Consider the following 21,848-nt stretch of genomic DNA (forward strand, 5'->3'; position numbering starts at 1 on the left):
CAGAAAATTTGTCTTTGATTTGAGAAAACCAAATCTAAAAATGGACCTTTTGCAGATTGTTTTCTCTCCAAATTAGAAGTTAAAATATGCTGCTTGTTCTCTTGTATAAACTGGACCTCATGAACACAGATTCTAAAAACAGTTTAAAACTCAGCTTCAGATTCATCCTAGATTTGAAAAAGCACACTTTGGAGCTTTCCCTGCATCCAGACCTCATCAGATCAGATCCAGATCAGAAACCAGAACTCTGCTCCAGGATGAATTGGACACCTCCTGATGCTGCTGGACGAGAATCTAAACATCTAAAACTAGAAGCAGAACTGAATCCAGAAGGTAAATATTCAAAATTCAGATGTGTGATATGTTGTAAGAGACGACGGAACTGAAAAACCTCAAATCTTTTTTTTTTTTTTTTTTTACTTTGCAGCTAATTTCTTCAAATTTTTTTCTCCAGAATGGCTGCTGTTGGTTAGTAAACTACAGATCTGAATGAATAAAGTACAATCTGGAAAACAAATCTCCGAAGTCACAGTTCTAGATTAGCTGCATTCATTTTATCCTCTCCCTTTACAAGCCTTCCAAGGCCTACCGCTGAGAAATATTCCAACATCCTGATACTGCCACCACCATGTTTCACATCATGATGCTCCCACCACCATGCCTCATATTATGATGCCGCCACCACCATGCTTCGCATTGGGGATGGCGTGTTTATGATGATGTAAAGTGTTTGTGATAATTTGAACATTCACCCTACTGTTTAGCTTTTCAAATCAACAGTCGTGAAAGTCGGATTATAAAGGTTTAAAGTAAATTCAAACAGATCTTGTCATTGTTAATTTTAGACCTCGTGGTTACTTCAGGGACCTCCAGTCTTCAGGAAATCCAGAGTGTGTGTTTGATAAAAGAGTCGACAGACCAGGAGTGTAACTTTTCTTATTCTTCTATTCACCTTTACATAACCAGACTCTTTGACACTTGACAATATTCAGCACAGAGATTCATCCACACTTCGGCTGTAAATCAGGCAGAAACAACATTTACAGATTTGCTTTTCTCTCCTGTGGAGTTTACGATCACGATGCTTTGGATGTTTTTCAAACTAAAAGCAGCAGCAAAGCAAAATGCTTCTTTTTTTTTGTCCATTTTGGATGAACATTCTCAGTGTAGCACCAGACAGAGTACAAAATAACTTCAGTTATGGATTAGAAATAAAAATACAGCATATGAAATCCCTGTCCCAAAATAAATACATAAACAAATAAACAAAAACAAACACAGGTAGAAATATCCATAAAGGCACTTAAGTGTGACAGTGTCCAACGACAGATGCAGTAAAGGCTCTTTAAAATGAAAAGTGAGTTTAAGTTTCAGATTTGTGTGAATATTTGTCAGATATTTTAAAAAGTTTTCTCCCACGACAGTGAACACGTCTGACAGTTTAATTAGAATCCAGAGCTGAAATGTGACGTCAAATACAAGAAAAACACTTTACAGTTAATTTTGTTTAATAAGATGCTGTTTTCATCAAAATAACTGGAACTCACAAGAAGCAAACAGCAGCTCGGCTCAAATCTTTGGATTTTGGTGTTTCTACATCCTCGTGTTTACTCTTTTTTTTTTTCTTTCCAGTCGCCCTAAGTTGTGTTCTATCATTTTTCATTCAATTTCTAGGTCTTATTTAGTTGTTGCTGTTGTTTGTTTTTTACGTGTTGTGTCTTGTGTGGCAGCTTTATTATGTATCACATTTCCTTTAAAGTCTCTATTTTTATATTTTATCTTACATTTACGAAAAAATAACATTAATATACAACTTTATTTAAAAAATAAACAAGACATGTAATCTGAGTTGAATTTCAAAGAAAATCTGATAAAATAATGAAGCCACAACATACAAATACAGCAACATACAATTTTTGTTAAAATTTCAGTTCATGGAGTCTAAAGTTGTGATTTCTGTTTAGTTTTGTTGAAAACAGCAGCATTTGTCAAAACGATGACTAAACAACAGGAAAAAAGTGCTCAACAGTCTCGTTTTGCTCTTTCAGATGTTCATGTCCTTACAAATGACTACAGACAACCAAATGTAAAATTTGTCCACCTTCCATCAGAAGGTGGACGAAACCTCTCCTGCAGGCTTCAGGATCTGAGTTTGGTCTTTATCGTCGTCCAGGAAGTTTATCGATGAGTCAGAGTTTCAGTTTCTGCTCCAAGGAAAACTTAGTTGAAACCTTCGTATCCCCCTTTTGTGAGTGTCAGATGAGGAAACAAAGAGCCATGAGTAAATCTGAGCTCTCTGCTTTGTAATCAACTTTTTCATTCACAGAACAACGAATGGCAAAGCCGAACAGATATGATTATAAATACAACTTCTAAGGGACAATCTACAGAATCAGTAATATCTGACATTCATTTATTGTTCTGGTCTTTACTTTTAAAGAGAAAGTTCACTTTCTTCAAAGTGAGGTTCGCCAAGGGAGCTTATATTGGAACAATTATCTACAGTCACCAGCGAAATGCAAATCATTATTTGGTGCTATTTGAATTGTGAAGTGATGTTTACAAGCGATGTTTGTCTGTTTAAAAGACAATTATTGTGAAACTGTTGAAGTATACGATTGAAATATGTAATGTCAATGAAGACGCATCACAAAATTTTACTGCTCACAAGCTACCAAGAGCTCTTGAAGATAAAGGAAGGAAGGAAGGAAGGAAGGAAGGAAGGAAGGAACATGATAGATAGGTAGCTAGATCAGGTAGGTAGGATTGTACATAGGCAGGAACATGGCAGGTATGTATGTAGGTGGGAACATGGTATTAAGTAGGAAGAAAGGAAGGAACGTCGGTAAATAGGTACAGGGGTAGGCAGATTGGTAGGTAGGTACATAAGTAGGAACATAGTTGGTAGAGATTTATGGGTGGGTTGGTTGGTAGATATGCAGATACATTGGCCAGTTGGTAGAGGAGGAAGGACTAAATGTAGGTATATAAGAACATAGTAAGTAGGTTGGAATACAAGTAGGTTGGTATGTAAATAGGAAGATAGGTATGTAAGTAGATGAATGGGTGGGTTGGTAGATATGTAGGTAGGTAGAAACGTAGAGAAATCGTACAACTTCCATAATCCTACCGACAAGTGCACAAATCTTTCAAATACAGCGTAAACTTAAACAGACAGTCTGCTGCTTTAAACAAGACGGTCAAGCCAACTGCCATACATTAAATATAAATACAACCCACTTTTCAAAAACAAACTCTCTTTTTGAGGTGAATAACGATGTGAAACTGGAGGAAAAGTTCATTCTTATCAGTCAGAGCTCTAGAACTGAACTGGTCGCTAAATGTCCCCTGAATGCAATTTTGGACATAAAGTAGATTATAGATTGATGCTAATATAAATTTATAAGATTTCCATGTATAACACAAAGTTGAAAAATACAACTTCCCTCATTAATTGCCTAATATGAGTTGGCAAACTATTTGTGTAAATTGTGTCATTTTGTCCAAGATATTTAGGATCTTTACTAATGTTGACTGTTAGTGTTCTTAATTAAGACGAAGTAGATGACTGAAAGTGCTGTACAGTGAAAGACTTCTGTTGAGCTTTTCCATTCATTGTTCTGTTAAAAAAGAAGTTGATTACACCTCTGAGAGTTTATACTTAAACGCGGTTCTTTGTTTCCTCAACAAGCACTTAGAGGACTCAGTGGAAACCGCTGATGTTTCTACAGAATCCTGCAGGAGTCATACTGATGTGAAAGTCTGTAGGTACAGATTAACGAAGGGAAGGATTCATTAACCTGCTTGCATATTATTTTAACCTTTTTTCCATCCATATGACCCCTGCAGGGCGCCGTATTTGAGGCCACTCAAACAGAAACAAAAGCTGGAAGTTTCTCTTTCTCAGGTTTTCCCAAAGCTTTGTTTTGTTTGGTTATCCATGCAGACTGTGGTGTAAAAGGTTCAGGTTTGATGCCCTCTGGATCCACTTGTGGTGCTGTTAAGGCGCTTTGGATCCATTTACAGACATTTCCACACAAACACACTGAAACAGAAACAAGCATCCATATTCTCGTTATGAGTTATTAATGATTCCAGCACAAATTATGTGACTATTTACGAGCTACCACAAGTTATCCAGACTAGTTTGAGTTTTTTGGAGATCTTTTACTTCTTCAGTTCTAACTTTCAAGTCACTCTTTTCTCGAGTTACTAGCATCCCTACCCTAGCAAGTAGCATTTTTACTCCTTGTTTCTACGTAGTTTTTCTTCACTTCCATAAATCTGTATAATATTCGGAGTGTGCCCCCTGGTGTTCAGCATGGTGAAATGCATTTTATTTCAGATGGATAGAAACTTCACCACAGCTGCCATATGAGGGAGGCTAATCAGATGCTAATCAGTTACTAGCATCTGGTTTTATGGAATATATGCATGAAGCATGGCTGCTACTAAAATAGGACAATGACATATGAAGAGAAATAAGTGAGGAGGTGTTCCTGCCACATGTGGAGCCACTTTAGGGAAATATTTTGTTATAGGTTGTATGTTTGTTCTCTGTATGTTACACAGCTAGCATGTGTTAAACTAGCTAAATATGAGGATATGAATGTCAACATAGTTAAACAGCTAAGTAGCACTATAGCCTCCTAGCTTGTTAATTCTTCCAACCTTCTGGTTCACATAGTTCAGTCTCTCCGTCATCTACAGCCGGAGTTTTGCAAACACATCGGAGATCATGGAGGCTCTAATAGGAATGATTGGAGTTCTGGTTGATTCGTATACGACTTCAAAACTAAACTAGGCGTCAGGTTGTTTCAGTTGTCGCTCCATCAGACTACAGTAAATTATCTCACAATAATGAGGAAACTATCTCAGGATCCTGTTATTTCGACAGCCAACCTACTTAATTTTATAAAATGTAAATGACTGGCTAATAATTAACAAAACAGTAGTAATCACGGCAGCATTATGCTTGGTTTTCCTTATAAAACACATCTGTTCATGTACAAATAGGGACTTTTAAATTTTTTCTTGAAATGTTGAGATTGTAAGTTTTGATTGCTAGCCTGGAGATGCTAGTTGCTAATCTTGGGACATTCAGTGGGTTGTCGAGGAAACTGTGTACATTTAGCATGAGAGCACTCTTTTTTACCTGATAACATTAGCACAGCAGATTTTTTACACAAACTTCAGCGAGTTTTAGTGATTACTACTAAAGATTTGTACATTTTTATAGTAGTCTGCATCATTTTTGTTGTATTTTGACGGCTTTTTCTTTGTGAAATTGTAAAGATGAGGGTTGAAGTTGATAAAGGGACTCTTTATCTGTTTACCTGCAGTCGTCTCCTCCTGTGCTGATCACGTATTTGTCGTCGTGGGAGAAACGGATGTTGGTCACATGAGCTGAGTGGCCGAGGTAGCGCTTGTGTTTGGCCTAAAGACAGAAGCCAAACAACAATACTGTACTTCAGTTCAACTTCACTTCTTCAAATCATCCAAGTTTGTTTTTGTAAATTGGAGTCGATCCTGGTTCTTCTTCAAGAAATCCATTTCTATTAGTGCTAATCATGAAAATTCTTGCCTCTTAATTGAAGAGGCAAGAAGAAAAGAAATTGTAAATATCATGTTTTGCTGTCAGATACTCACAAACTTCTCTGTGCAGGGGAAGTCGAACAGTTTGACCAACCCAAAGTCGTCGCCGGTGACGACGTTCAGGCCGGCGTGAGACACACAGGCACAGTTCACGTCGGCTTTGTCGGCGTTTCGCGGCCAAATACCCAAAACTTCGTCTCCCAGGACGCTGAAAAGACATGGATGAAAAGTTACCATCTGAAACATGCAGGTACAGCAGATGGATCTATGAATTCTGAGGGTCAGACTTGGTTTTAGTGTTCAGGTTAATCTGGAAGGTGTTAGGATGAGTTACCTGGTCCACGTTGCCCAGGTGATCCTGTCGATGGCTGTCTGGTCGCTCACCTGCTTCCCTGAAGGAACCTCAAACACCTGCCGCTTATACGCTCCTGTGGACACCTGAGAAATACAAATAGACATAAAAATACACTGTACCTGTCAGCAGAAAGTATGTGTTTGTACATGTAGTATATCTACTGCTTGTTTTTCGTTCGGCTGTAGATTATAGAGCTAAATTAATCTGAAAGACTGATGTTTTAGCTTCTTTTTAACACTTTGTAATGACATGATATACTATGACGTTTATGACGAATATATAGAATGTATACTGCTGGACTGCTGGATTTAACTAAAATGAAACCTTATAGAAGGCTGAGTGAAGGTTTTACTAAATCTTCATGCTTGATTTTTTTATTTTATAATTAAAAAAAATACAACTAGTAGTATTTTCTAATGTATATTCTTTTTTACTAATCATTCTTTATTGTATAATTGCTAGTTATCTTGGTGCTGAGGCTGCATTTTTGGCTCTATTATCCCACTCAATCCAGTGTGATATTTTTTATTTTTGAATGTATTTGCTTTGTATTATTTATGATCAATTAATGCTGTTTTTGCAGATTTTGAATTCATAAAGGTGTATGTGGACAGTTCTATATATTTTTTCCTTCATATTTTGAACAATTTTTATTTTAATTAACTAATTACAGGCTGTTTTTTGGGGAAAATTGATCCATAAGTCGGATGTTTGAACTCTGAGGTTGTAGTTTTACAAGCTAAGAGGGCAAACATCTGTAATTTATTTCCCTAGTGAAAAGTTCTATGCAGGTTTACATGATTTAAGTGCATTATGACAATATGAAAAGCCCATTAAATTATGTTTGAGTATAAAATGTGCCTTACAAATTCACTACCCAGCAGTACTGCAGTGCATATTCTATATATACAGTGCCTAGCCATTAGACCTGTCATAAAAATGAGGAAACATAAATATTTTAGAAATCTGACAAAAACTTGTTTCAAGCTAAATATTGTATTGCTATTTATCAGGTAAATAACTAACTGGAACAATTAAATAGTCCTTATTCACATATCCTCCATCCATCCTCTATACACCGCTTTATCCTCACTAGGGTCGCGGGGGGTGCTGGAGCCTATCTCAGCTGACTCGGGCGAAGGCAGGGGACACCCTGGACAGGTCACCAGTCTGTCGCAGGGCTACATATACAGACGAACAATCACACTCACATTCACACCTACAGGCAATTTAGAGTGATCAATTAACCTCAGCATGTTTTTGGGAGGAAGCCGGAGTACTCAGAGAAAACCCACGCATGCACAGGGAGAACATGCAAACTCCATGCAGAAAGATCCCGGGAAAGCCAGGATGCCAACCAGGGATCTTCTCGCTGCAAGGCTAAAGTGCTAACCGCTACTCCACTGCGCAGCCCCTTATTCACATATATTAACCAAAAATTTTAATATTTCCTATGACCTGTTTTGGCCCTGATACCAGCTTGCATTGTTTTTATGGACTTTTCCACAGTCACTTTTGTTATTAAGTTCCAAATAGTACACAAACATTTTTTTCTGTTTCGGAATGCAAGCAAATAACTGAAATTTGGCATCTTAGTAAAAAATAAGAATTTGCTTTGCTATTTTCCAGCACTCCCCATGACCCTAATGAGGATTAAGTGATTTCTAGATAATGGATGGATAGTATATTAGTGTGTACCTGTATGTAGCAGCTGTCAGCAGAGAAGTCGAGCTGCAGAATAAAAGCAGGAATGTCGCTGCAGTAAACTAGTCGGTTCAGACTCGGGCCTCCGCTCACGTCGTAAACGTCCACCGTGTTCTCCACAGAACCAACCGCCAGTAGCCGCCGGTCTGGACTGAACCTGAACACAACACATTTAAATATTATGATGCAACATTTTTCTTTCTTGTTTGTTTATGGACCTTTTCCTTTTCAAAAAGCAGGATTTCTTTTATGTCTCAAAAGCCTGTAAACCTCCAACAAACCTGTATTCTGTAAAATGCTGAAGAAATCAAAATTAACATCTTTCCCAGGCTTTTCAGGCAGTCAATACTGTTATAATTCAGATTTCTGACACAGTTTTGTCAGATCCTACCGGAGGTCCTGGACAGCAGCGCTGCGATCTCGTTTCTTCGCCCACATCTTGAGCGAATTGGCGAGGAGGAGGAGGAACTCGCCGTTCTTCATCCCGACCGCCAGCATCTCTCCATCTGCGCTGTAGCTCACACAGCGAGCCGCATGGCCGACACACACTTTGTTCAACAGTTTCTAAGAGAAAGACGGAAACAAGACAGGAAGATTTACAAACTAGACCCACAATATTATCTTATTATAATCCTTCCAGTAATGACATTTAACGTATCATGTCCAGTATAGAAATACTGGACATGATACATTAAAAAAAGTTGTATCCGAAAGTATTTAGACACCTTCACATGATGTTTGTTGCAACTTTTTCATGTTCCAACAAACATTAAAAGTACAACACTATGATGTTTTTACTGATTTTGTTGACAACACTCGATAGTATAGACGTTTTTAGCGAGTTTTTGAATGATACAGTACTACGATGTTTTATTGGGATTTAGTAGCATACTGTACTACGACGTTTTTAGCGTTTTTTTGAATGACATATTATTATCCCTGCTGTTTTAGCAACTTTTTAGTGTCTGAGTATAGTATGATGCTAAAAAGTTCCTAAAAATGTCATAGTATTACTATACTAAAGTATTACTATTATTCAGAAGCCACTAGAAACTTATAGTCAAGGGCGTAATTTGCACCGGGGATACGGGGGTCATGACCCCCGCAAAAATCACGTTCAGCAAATGTAACCCCCACACTATAATCACATTTTTCCAATTTAATAAAAGCATTAATTATCTTGTTGATTTATATTATTAATATCATTTGCCAACAAAACAGTAGCAAGTTTAATCATCTTTATGTAACCCCCCACACCCCCACCGAATACTTGGTATCACCCAACCCGCCTCCTCTACGTAACGTTCAGTTTTCCCTGACCCTGTATATTTGGCATGGATGGAGACAGCAGAGCCGTGAAGAAATGAAAAGAGCGCGAAAAGGACAAACAACAATTCTTCATTGTTGGTCGACACCAACAACTAAAAAAAGGAAATATCTTGACCAAAAAGAGGTAAAATAGCCTACCTGTCTTGTTAAGTTAGCTGATGATTTGTGACTGGAGTTGGTTTGAGCTTGTCCTGTGAGGTACAGCCAGAGACTGTCGGAGATGTACTGTGTAGGACCAATGTCAGTTTTCACTGAATTGTAACTTAAAGGGCTGTTTGCTGACTTTGCTCCAACACACAGTGATGGATGGCGGCGTAGTTAAACTACATTTCTCGGGGGAACCGGGCAGGTCGTAATGTCGCTGTTTTCCACATCAAATATCTTTTCAGTAGTGAAGCTATTTTACTGATCAAACAACGCAATAGCATACACAGAAGCTACATTTTTCCAGGCATTTCTAAATCCTGAAGGAACAGGAATGTCTGCGTTGGCCTGAAGCGGTAACCATGGTGACAACAGATGCTCCTCCATGTGTGTTAAGTGTCCATCCTGCTGCTGCAGCACGGTGACAGTGACAGAGGAGGGGAAGAGAAGTACTTCATCTCTTCATCAAATACCTGAATGTATTTATTTTCTCAAATTGTTCTTTGACCTTACTGTTCATTTTTAACCGGGCTGATACCATTTTAACATTAACTAAGCTTTTTTTTAATACCAGGTTCAAGAATATGATTGGTGAACAGGCCATGAAAGAGAGGCAGGTGACCAGAGAGGGAGAAGCAGAGTCGCAGATTAGGAGAGAGAGAGAGGAGGTGACAGAGGAGGTGCAACAGTTGAGCAAGAGAGAGGAGGAGGAGGTGACAGAGGAAGTCCAGGTGATGGAGGATCTTCAGGTGACCAAAGAGAGGGAGAGAGAGCACAGGGAAAGGCAGCACAGGAGGCACAAATGACCAGGTAACATACCTTAGCCCTTGTACTGTTAGCTTTCTCTATACATGCTCCACGCCAGGGTTGGTTTTGACCTGTGCCTTAAATCAGCTGTAAATTACACTTAAAACAATTATCTATCATGCAGTTTTTCCCTTATCTATTGTTACCTTGTCAGGCTTCATTATCCACGAATTACTGGTTTTAGTATATTTTGGTGTGGGCCTTTGGGCCTTTCTTTGTCTGTATACCCCTTAAATTCAATTAAAATAATGTGAAATGAACCTCATGAGAATCATGTAAATAAATAAGAGGTTGTATTGTTACCTCATCATTACTGGGAGGTGTTAGAACATATATTGCAAAACTATATGTATATACATTTTTCTATTCTAGTATTACAAACTATTCTAATATCTGTGGTGTGAAGGGTTAATTTCAACCATATATTTACTTAAAGAAAAAGGCAAAACAGTATTTTTGTAGAACAAGAACTTTATATGCATGAATATTTCTGAACATTTATATGTTAATATTCACTGGTGCACCATGATTTCAGTTTTGGCTCTAATTATTGCTAAATAATCTTATTTTTATAACTGGGGCCATAACAAAACAGACAACACTATTTCAAACAGAGCACTTACAATTTAATGTTAATTACATGTTAATGTTTAATGTATTTTTCTTTCTTGTTTAATTTGTTTAAATCGAAGTTGCGGACAAAATCAAAAAGACTTGATGCAATAAACAAATATTAAGTAGTTCTTTAATGCATCTAAAACCTTAAACGGGTCAGTACCAACCCTAACACAAGAGGAAGGTTAAAAAAGTAAACGATTCAATTCAAATACCAATAAACAGGCACAGAGTTTAATCCCCCCAATGGAAGACCCAAAGTTACGCCCTTGCCTATAGTATGCTGTTAAAGAGTTGCTGAAAACGTCATGGTGTAGTGTGTTGTTCAAAAAGTCGGTAAAAATGTCATAGTATAGTATGTTGCTAAAAAGTTGCTAACGACATCATTGTATAGTAGGTCATTCAGAAAGTTGCTGAGAACGTCATAGTGTGTGACACTAAAAAGTCTCTAAAAACATCATAGTATAGTTTGTCGTTTAAAACGTTGCTGAAAATGTTATAGTATAGTATGACACTAAAAAGTTCCCAAAAAAGTCATAGTATAGTGTGTGGTCCAAAAGTCATAGCTCGTCATGCCTCTAAAAAGTTGATAAAAACATCATAGTATAATAAGTTGTTAAAGTCACGAATAACGTCATAGTATAACGTTTTCAACGACTTTTGAACGACATACTGTACTACGACGTTTTTATCAACTTTCTGAATGTCATACTATACTATGATGTCTTTAGCAACTTTTTAACAACAAACTATACTATGACGTTTTTAGTGATTTTTTTTATCGACATACTATAACGTTTTTTTGTACATGTGGGGAATATTCATTTTTTCATATCTATTAAACTATCATGTTTTTATTGCTTTCTGCTTATTACTTATAATCATTTTAATTACTCTTTTGCTTATCAATTACAGTCATCATTTTATTACTTTTTTACTTATCACTTTTATATCATCATTTTAATTACTTTTTACTTATTGCTTATGATCATCATTTTATCACTTTTACTTACAATCATCATATTAATTACTTTTGCTTATTACTCATGATCATCATGTTATTACTTTTATTCATTACTTACAATCATCATTTAATTACTCTTTTACTTATTACTTATATTCATCATTAACCTTCGTTGATCATATTATGTGTGCTTGCAACTTGTATTAACCCTATAATCAAACGTAATAAAGTGCTTATGAATGCATGTTTGAGTTCTTGCTCGTAACCTGGAAAAGTGTTGATCTAAGCAGGTTGTGCAGGTTTCAACATCTAACTTAAAGGAAAGTGTGTTTAAGGTAAATGCTTGATGCTCCACTTGACTAAAAGGCTTGTGGTTAAAACTGACCTTTCAAGAGCTGAGGGGAAAACTCTCCCCATCGCTTCAAACTGAAAAACTGAAATAAGAATAGCATCTAGGATGGCAGTTTAGCGTGGACAGGTGACAGTTTTAAATTAAAAATAAAGAACATCCGTTAAAACTATGCAATACCTGGAAGAAAGAGGGGGGTCTGCGGTTACAGAGATGTGCAACTTGTCACGTACTCACAGAGGACAGAGACAGGGCAAAAGGTTCAAACAACAGCTAGATGTTTAAACAAGAATAAAAGTTAAAGTATTAAACCATAAAACAATATTGGGGAATTAAGATTAAAATATAATGTTCATAAGAAAAATACTTAAAAGAAAATGTAATCAACAATGTCTTAAATTAACAGTAAATTGGGGACAGGCATAGAAATCCTATATTAACCTATGAGGATCCTAGAGTAAAATAGGGATAAAATCAGATTAATCTGCCTTATACAAATAATTAAATTATTGATATTGTTGTATTATTATGAAATATAAATTTAATAAGCTGAATTAATAAAACTCAAAGCTCAGCATAAATTGAGCAAGAAGCTCAGACCTGTTGTCTGCAGAGAGCTGAGTTGTAGTCTGTGCAAAGCTCACAGGAAGTCACACCTCAGGCAGGCACATACACACACATGCAAAGTACTCTCAATACAGGGTGAAGACGGCTGTGGTTGGACGAAGACTGAAGACATCCGGCAGTGTGAACCAATCAGAAGACAACAGCTTCTTAGTTAAAAACTCATGTAATAGTTTAGAATTCGCTCTTTGTTGTGAACAGCTGCATGCAGAGGAATATTGTCTTAGTTTAAGTCAGTCTGATGCCAGCTAGATCAACATGGAGTCTGCATGCATGTATTTTCTGTACTATCCAATGCGTTTTTACTAAATATTCTTAAATGAATATTTTGACTCTGGGTCATCCTTGTCTCCGAGTGTTTTTTCCTCACTAACAGTACCAAAGAATCCGCTCTGACAAAAATGGAGGCACGGACGGGGTACTGTTATTTGAGGTACTCAATCAATTTTTGGAAGAAGAATTGGAAGAGGTCCGGGACCGGAGATTTCCGGGAGGACCTGACGGGAGCTCCGATCCACACAGAGACTCACAAGGCTGGCCAGCCAAAAAGAACAAGGTAAGCAGAAACCTGTTGTTCTAAACCGAATTCTGCATATTGGGCATAACTAAATTTGTGAGTCCTGTGGGGTAAGGAGAGACCTGTCTCAAATGAATGAATTTGAATTGTAATCGTTAATAAGCATACATTGGTGCTGAGTTGCATTGGATGGTCAGAACTTTATTATCTTTTAAACCGGTGACTGGACAGGGAACTGTTGACTCTCAGTCTTAAATTGGGATCAGTTGGTCTGTACCAGAGTGATGAGATGATGATGAAGTGTGATGTGTAACGTGAAACTGCCCTTGCAGCCTTAAGCTGTAGTGTATAAGAATTGGTAGGAAATCCCTGAAGGAATAGGGTGCAGGACTGAGACTGTATTTACGGCCAGTTGCTGTTTTGGCACTACTATATAATCTTTTAAAAAGCCCGTAGCAGTACAAATGGTTGCGGTTTCTACGCATTAAATGTCACCATTACGTCCTACCTGCAGCACTAGGACATACTGTCTGGGGAAGATTTGATGTGGCCACAATTAAGTAATCTAAATTAGCGATTTTCTGTTGAATTTATTTTACATTGTGGGCAAATTTTTTAAATTTTGTGTAAATGGAGTCGCGTAAGAACCTTTCGGATTGCTAAACTCTGTACATAATTGTGTTTGTTTCTAAATTAGAAAAGAGATGCGATCGTTTGTACAAGGTTTGAGTGATTGACAGGCAGGCAGCTGATCTTTACACACGTTGGCAGAAAATAGACGTCATTTTGGTGTGAATGAACAGACGGTCTAAACCTTGTGAGAAAGTGTTGGTGTGTGGATGAATGAAAAAAAAAAAAAGCTTTTGATTTGGGGAGAAAATGTAGTTTTCTTTTATTTTAAATTTTTTATTTTTTATTTTTTTCTTTCCTTTTGTTTTCTTTTTATTCTTTGAGCTGTATACAATTGCAGTGTCATGAGAGGGAGAGGCATTCATTTTTTGGAAAGGAATTGATGAAATCATCCGCTTAAGACATACAATTGAAGTGCTGTTTACTGACTGATGTGAAAAAAAAAAAAACACCGTAGAAGGGGGATGGAGGTGAATGGGAGATAAGGAAGGTTTTCTTTACTCCTTCTCTGTCTCTTTGTCTCCTTCGATTATTTTTTGATGTCTTTCTCTTTGACATGGGACTGAGGGAAGAGCACGAAGAGCAAAATATTCAATTAGATATTGTGCGTGAACCACGGACAATGTTTACAAGAAGAAAGGGTGATTTGTAATTTATTAATGATTATTTAAGGGGTGTAAGAGATTTCAGAAGCTCAGACGTTGCAGAAAACCGCTTGAGATTATTAAAACTGTACGAAACAATTTTGCTGGATTATTCTTAGTTACTTTGATATTATTGGTTCTGTTTATCAAAGAAGGGTTAATTTGAAAGTGAGAGATAATGGATGGTGAAAAGCTGAAAGAGTTTGTGGTATGAGAAATGGAGAAAAGGGGGATGTGAAAAGATAAAGATAATCCACAGAAAAATGTTTAAAGTTGTGGGTTAATTGGGGAAAACAAGGCTTACTTTCAAGCCAACCTAGTGCTCCTTTGCCCGGTTTTCAGACTGTCATGTCCATAACCAGTGCAGCTACAGCCGACCGACATGAAAAGTTCGTTGAGAGGGAACAAGATGACAGACGCAGAAGCCTGCTGCTAAGCTGAGAGAGGAAGTTGCCACAGAGAGAGCTATGCCTGTACTGACATCTAAGCAGGAAACTTCTGCACAGACTAAAACCACCAAACCACGGCTCTTCCTATGATGTCAACCCCAGCCCAGATCTACCCCTCCCTGCTCCTACAAGAACAACCTCCCCCTTCTGAAAGAACAGCAACATCTGGCAGTCACAGTGCTGCAGTGCAGGCACCACTGGTGGCAGTGAAAGAAGGTGGGTGGATGTTCAGATTCCTACTGAAGAAGGAGGGAGCAACGTCAAAAGATGGACTTTGGTGGTCCCACGATGGGAGACTGGTAGCTCCAGCAACGCTCTGTCACCTACTGCTGAAACAAGCGAACATTGAAAAGCGCTGGTGGCATCCACACATGACTGCACTGGGGGAGAACTACGTGTCAGACTGCGAGACCTGCAACGCCCATAACTCCAAGATTCCATACAGATGTCCAATGGGTGGATATCCTGTCCCACCTGCTCCTTTCCATGACATCACCATTGACTTTACTGACATGGCAGCCTGACATACATACCATGCTATGACATTTTTTTAGCAACTTTTCAACAACATGCTATTCTGTAACATTTCTAATGGCATACTACACTGTACAATACAAACTACAATGTTCTGAGAAACCTTTTGTGTTTATAATGGCATCGTATAGTAGAATTTATTTAAGCACATGCTATACTTTTTTTTATAGGTTTTTAACGACACACTATACTATGAGGTTTTTTTATAACTTATTTTGACATTTTTTTACAGACATGAAGTTATTTTCTATGCTGTACTTAACTAGTATTTTACTTGGTGACAAACTATACTACTGGATGTACTCTCTTCATATTAGTAACATATGGTGTAGGCGTCCACACAGGTGATGTAGTTACTCAGGTGTTCATGTGTCATTACCTTGTCAGTGAGGTCCCACAGCCTGATGGTGGCGTCGTCGCTTGCCGTGATGCAGACCTCTTTAGCCGGATGAGCCGTCAGACCCCAGATTCCTCCCCGAGCGTGACTGTCCAGCAGCAGGTTGGAGGCAGCGTTCTTCTCTCCAACCTCAATAATCTCGCCGTCCTTCGTCCCCACCAGGATCTTACCCTGAAGAAGAGGAGGCGCTGGGGTGACGAAGAGGATACAGGGAGGAGGGTGAAGATGGAGAAAAGATTAAATCTCTCACCTTTCCCCTGCAGACGGATCGAACACACTCGACCTGCTGCCCCGTCTCCAGCTGGAAGGCTCGACATCGTTTCATCTCCTGGTCCCAGAGCTTCACCGCTCCGCCCTCCTTTGTCCTGAAACAAACACTCAGAATTAAAATATCTGCTGCTAATCACAACTGATTCATGTTTCTGTTGATGCATCTTAACAAGTTCAGTCTGTCTCTGTTTTGTTTAACAACATACTGTAATAAGAAGTTTTTTTAACAACATTTTCTACTGCAACATTTTTAGGAAGTTTTTTTAATCACATACTATAGACTATGAATTCTTTTTAGTGACGTGTTACTATAAAGTTTTTTTTAATTACATGCTATACTATAAAGTTTGTTGCACCTTTTTCAGCAACATACTACCTTATGACATTTTTAATAAAATAATATACTGTAAAGTTTTTTAAAACGATATTCTACGACAAAGTTTTTTAACGACTTCGTTTTTTGCAACTTCTTAAACAACATACTGTGATTTAATGTTTTTTAACGACTTTTTGGTTTTTAGTCTTTCATATGACTTTTTAAATGATATAGTATATGTATATCATATATAGTATGCTATTTTTAGCAACTTTTAACATGCTATACTATGAAGTTTATCAGTGGCATATTACACTATGAAGTTTGTTTTTCCAACATACCATACTATAGTATGAAGTGTGTTTTACAATATATTATACTATGCAGATTTTATTATGACTGACTATAATATGAAGTTTTTTAACAACATACTACACTATTGCATTTCTTGCGACACTAATATGGCATTTTTTTAATGACATACGATCGTATGAAATTTTTTATTACAACATATTATACCATTAAGTTTATTTAAACAACATATTATACTATGAAGCTTTTTAAGTGATGTACTATACTATAAACTGTATCAGATTTCTGATGTCTCATTTTACAGCGAACACTAACTGTCAGTAGTTAAAAAAGGTTTTATTAACAAAAAAACATTCACTGTATTTCATTCATTTTAACCAATAATTAATTATTGATAGTCAAAATGGCCGACGGTTGGTAAAAGATATTGTTTAGCATCCCTCATCTGATCTTAAACTCGGCAGTATCATTAGAAGGATAACTATAAGCTTTAACTACTTCAGGAATTATGCCAGATCTAACTAAATGCACATGACACAAGAAAAACAGCAACAAATTGGATATTTCCGCAGGAAACTCGGATGTTCTTATGCAAACTCTGGAGTTTATCAATCAGAAAGTTGAGCAGACGTTTTTGAAAATATGATCATAGAGGTGGAACAGAAAATAAAATTCATAAATCTTTAACTTAGAGTTAATGATGTTCTTTTAATGTTCAGTATTATCACTGACTCACGGTCTCTCCTTGCCGCCGGTGACGATGAGTCCGTCCCTCAGCGTTGTGTACATGGTGAACACTGGACCGGTGTGAGCCTTCGCCACCACCCTCAACAGGAAGTGATCTCGCCAGACGTACACGTCGCCGTTAATAGCTCCGGTGAATGTCAGGTTATTCTGAAAACACATATTAATGGAGAAATCAGCTAAAAAAAATCACTGAACTGAACTCGATTCAGGGTTGTTGTGAGATCTGCTGTTGATTTGTGTCTCTTTGTGTTCATTTTTGTGTAAATTAGTGCATTTTTAAAACATTTTTGCTGAATTGAAAAACCCCCACAAGAGCTCCAGAAAAAAAGCCCAATTTGAACCCCACTAGACATGACACTTTTATTTTGTCTCAAGAGCACAGAAACTAACCCTTGAAAACAAGTTTGAAAGCACATTTTCTTTAAATTACACCATCTTTCAGAGCAAGAAACTGCAAAAACTGCTCATTCGAGTCCCAAAAATGAACTCTTCTCCCTGTAACATCACTCTTCCACTTGGGTCCCTCTCATTCACACACAGATACTCCGTCTTGCTGCGGCTAACCTTCATTCCTCTCCTTTCCAGGGCAAACCTCCACGCCTCTAGCTTCTCCTCCACCTGTTCTCTGCTCTCACTACAGATCACAATGTCATCTGCAAACATCATAGTCCATGGAGACTCCTGTCTAACCTCGTCTGTCATCCTGTCCATCACCATAGCAAACAAGAAGGGGCTCAGAGCTGATCCCTGATGTAGTCCCACCTCCACCTTGAACTCCTCTGTCACACCTACAGCACACCTCACCACTGTCTTACAGTCCTCATACATGTCCTGCACCAATCTAACATACTTCTCTGCCACTCCAGACTTCCTCATACAAAACCAGGGTTCCTCTCTGGGCACCCTGTCATAAGCTTTCTCCAGATTTACAAAGACACAATGCAGCTCCTTCTGACCTTCTCTGTACCTCTCTATCAACATCCTCAAAGCAAATATTGCATCTGTTGTACTCTTTCTTGGCATGAAACCATACTGCTGCTCACAGATGTTCACCTCAGCCCTTAGTCTCGCTTCAACTACTCTTTCCCATAGCTTCATTGTATGGCTCATCAGCTTTATTCCTCTGTAGTTGCCACAACTCTGCACATCTCCCTTGTTCTTAAAGATGGGCACCAGCACACTTCTCCTTCATTCCTCGGGCATCTTCTCACTATCTAAGATCCTGTTGAACAACCCTGTCAGAAACTCTACTGCTACTTCTCCGAGACACTTCCATACCTCCACAGGTATATCATCAGGAAGATGTGCCTTTCCACTCTTCATCCTCTTCAATGCCCTCCTCACTTCATCCTTACTAATCTTTGCTACTTCCTGGTCCACAACAGTCACCTCTTCTACTCTTCGTTCTCTCTCATTTTCCTCATTCATCAACTCTTGAAAGTACTCTTTCCATCTTCCCATCACACTATTGGCACCTGTCAACACACTTCCATCCTTATCTTTTATCACCCTAACCTGCTGCATGTCCTTCCCATCTCTGTCTCTCTGCCTTGCCAACCTATCCAGGTCAGTCTCTGCCTCCTTACTGTCCAACCTAGCATACAAGTCATCGTACACCCCTTGTTTGGCCTTTGCCACCTCTACTTTCACCTTACGCTGCATCTCCCTGTACTCCTGCCTACTCTCTTCAGTCCTCTCAGTGTCCCACTTCTTCTAAGCTAACCTCTTTCTCTGGATCCACTCCTGCACCTCCTCATTCCACCACCAAGTCTCCTTATCTCCTTTCCTTCCAGATGACACACCAAGTACTCTCCGACCTGTCACTAATTGCTGTAGTTCTTCTCCAAGAAGAACTACAGCAGTAGTTCTTCTCCCTGTAGTTCTTCTCCCTGATCACATATGCTGTAGTTGTCCAGTCATCTGGAAGCACCTCCTGACCATCCAAAGCCTGTCTCAACTCCTTCCTGAAAGTCATACAACACTCATTCTTTTTCAGCTTCCACCATTTGGTCCTCTGCTCTGCCTTTGCCCTCTTCATCTTCTTCACCACCAGGGTCATCCTACACACCACCATCCTATGCTGTCTGGCTACACTCTCACCTACCACTACTTTGCAGTCACTGATCTCCTTTAGATTACACCGTCTACACAAGATGTAGTCTACCTGTGTGCTCCTACCTCCACTCTTGTAGGTCACCCTATGTTCCTGCCTCTTCTGGAAGAAAGTATTCACTACAGCCATTTCCATCCTTTTTGCAAAGTCAACCACCATCTGTCCTTCTGCGTTCCTCTCCTGGATACCAAACCTGCCCATGACCTCCTCATCATCTCTATTTCCTGCACCAACATGTCCATTGAAGTCTGCACCAATGACAACTCTCTCACTTCTAGGGATGCTCTGCATCACTTCATCAAGGTCCAACCAGAATTTCTCCTTCGCCTCCAGCTCACATCCTACCTGTGGAACATACCCACTAACAACATTGAACATCACAGGCAATCTAAATGATTACATTTGGAAACAGAATATTAGAAAAAAAACACGACTACTTCTTTTTATTTTTATTACTGTGTATTGGTTAGGGGTTAAAGGTCAGTGTGTTTTTCTGTGTTGGGATTGGTTGGGGATAAGGATGAGCATGTGATGGGGGAAGGGAGAAAAAAAACAGGAGAAGAGACGAGGCGAAGGAACAGAGAGGTGCAAAGGCTGAAAGGGTTTTATTAGTCCAATTTTTTGATTCATTGGATTTACGTATGTATGCTGTTATTTTGGACGTCAGTGGCTGAGGACTGCAGAGGCACCGAGGTTGTTCGGTGTCTGAGTGAGGAAAAGACACACTGGAAGTGAGCGGGTTTGAGCTAGCCTCTATGCTGGCGGCTAAGCTACGGGGCTAGCTTCATCGCGGATAGAGTGGACATTGGACTGTGCGGATTGAGACACTTCGGGAGGAGGAGTCTTCGGTTCTGCACCTCTGACCTGCGTTTTGCTGGGACGTGGGATTGTTTGTCGACTGGTGGCTGATTTTCCTCGCGCCAGACTGTGAGGGCCACGGTGTGGAGTCTGCGGGCTGCTGGTGGTGGATTCTGCTGACCGCGGGACCAACGCCGCTGCGGGGAGCTGAGGAACGGCTGTCTGCCATCATCGGGAGTCTTCTGTTTTGAATCTGGACTACGACGACTGTCAAGAGATCGACACAGGCCTGCAACGATCTGTGGTTGGTGTGTGCATGGGTGTGTGTGTGTGTGTGTGTGTGTGTGTGTGTGTGTGTGTGTGTGTGTACTTGTTTCTGCTATACCGGTGGGGACTTTGACCTGACTATTTGCTATAAAGGTGGGGACTTGTCTTACGGTGGGGACCTAAAATGAGGTCCCCACGGGTGGCAACACTGTTTTCTTGGCCATATTGTTGTTAATAAAAAATGTAAAAGTGCAAAAACGTTTGTTTAGGGTTAGGCATTGATTTGGTGATGGTTAAGGTTAGGGTAAGGGTTCGGAGTTAGATATGAATGGGAGTCAATGGTAAGTCCCCACCGGTATAGAAAAACAAACATGTGTGTGTGTGTGTGTGTGTGTGTGTGTGTGTGTGTGTGTGTGTGTGTGTGTGTGTGTGTGTGTGTGTGTGTGTGTGTGTGTGGGCCTGCAAATTGAGTGACAATACCTGGTCTAGTTGTTTGCTGGTGTTTAGATATTATCAAATTGAAGGGGATAATTGGTTTGTTTTGTTTTTTCGACATCTTATTCAAAACATGGAATTAAAATATTTTATTTTGTTTAACTACTGCCAAGTTGTTGGGGTCAATTATTCCAAATTAGTATGAACTAATGGTGGATGGACTTACTGAGTTTGATGTCAGGGTAATTACCTGTAGCAACAATAATTAATATCAGAGTTGCTGGGCTGCTCCTCTTCTGATTCTTCTGGGACTCCCTCTAGGGCATTACCAAGGACACTGTTCTCCATCCGGCCAAGCTCCAGTAAGGACTTCCCACACAGGAATAAAGCCTCACCACACTCACCACACTCCCAGTTTTTTTTCGCAACTGCTCTACATTCCGGACATGAAGAAAACCTCCTTTACTTGAACAGTACCCAAAAAGTCGACGTAAAGCTCTATTTTTGCTCTACAAGAGCTTTGTCAAAGATTACCCCGTGGTGTCCATCGAGGACCCCTTCAACCAGGATGACTGGGAGGCATGGACCAAATTCACAGCCAGCACCAGCATCCAGGTGGTGGGCGACGACTTCACTGTCACCAACCCCAAACGCATCGCCAAGGATGTGGCCGAGAAGTCCTGCAACTGCCTGCTGCTCAAAGTCAACCAGATCGGCTCGGTCACAGAGTCCCTGCAGGCCTGCAAGCTGGCTCAGAGCAACGGCTGGGGTGTGATGGTCAGCCATCGCTCTGGAGAGACTGAGGACACCTTCATCGCTGACCTTGTAGTCGGCCTCTGCACTGGACAGATCAAGACAGGTGCACCTTGGTGATCTGAGCGTCTGGCCAAGTACAACCAGCTTCTCAGGATTGAGGAGGAGCTCGGCGCCAAG

The 21,848-nt window shown here is 39.4% G+C and overlaps 1 pseudogene; it reads right to left on the reverse strand.

The window, feature by feature from the left end:
• Positions 1 to 927: 927 nt before the first annotated feature.
• Positions 928 to 21,848, reverse strand: part of LOC110965432 (echinoderm microtubule-associated protein-like 6) — a 155,876-nt pseudogene continuing 134,955 nt past the window's right edge.

Source organism: Acanthochromis polyacanthus, chromosome 15, assembly GCF_021347895.1.
Source record: "Acanthochromis polyacanthus isolate Apoly-LR-REF ecotype Palm Island chromosome 15, KAUST_Apoly_ChrSc, whole genome shotgun sequence".
NCBI lineage: Eukaryota > Metazoa > Chordata > Actinopteri > Pomacentridae > Acanthochromis > Acanthochromis polyacanthus.